The sequence below is a fragment of the Buceros rhinoceros genome, unplaced genomic scaffold (genome assembly GCF_000710305.1).
Source record: "Buceros rhinoceros silvestris isolate BGI_N320 unplaced genomic scaffold, ASM71030v1 scaffold29052, whole genome shotgun sequence".
Taxonomy (NCBI): domain Eukaryota; kingdom Metazoa; phylum Chordata; class Aves; order Bucerotiformes; family Bucerotidae; genus Buceros; species Buceros rhinoceros.
In genome coordinates, this window is record NW_010399948.1 from 18,042 (window position 1) to 18,421 (window position 380).

The 380-nt window shown below is 57.1% G+C and overlaps 1 protein-coding gene across 1 annotated transcript in view; it reads left to right on the forward strand.

Moving 5' to 3' along the window:
• The window catches only part of USP48 (ubiquitin specific peptidase 48), a gene marked incomplete at both ends in the record, with an annotated part of 19,355 nt that overhangs the window by 17,881 nt on the left and 1,094 nt on the right, over nt 1-380 (forward strand). The gene's annotated exons all lie outside the window — the stretch shown is intronic.

Genomic DNA, 380 nt, shown 5'->3' on the forward strand with positions numbered 1-380 from the left:
CCGGCGTCCAGCCAAAGCCGATGTGGATCCACACCCCGCAGGTCGACGTCTGCCGGAGTGGCCTGAACATCCTTTGTATTTCTATGTTTGTGTAAATTATTTAGATTTCGTTCACTCCCAGCCTCCAGACCCATAAATAACGGTGCGGAGTGCCTCCGTTGGGCTGCCGCGGGGCTGGATGAGCCTCTGATTTACAGATAATCCTTTCTCCGCGTTAGGGCTTTCATAACGCACTTAGATGAACCAGAGAAGCAGCTAATGGGAAAGAAACCAGTGCAGGCCCCCGGGGACGTCCTTCGCCTGGCGAGGAGGGCAGGCCCTGAGCCGCAGGAAGCACCTGCGACTCGACCGAGAGGCTGCTTCCCCAGACCCAAAACCCC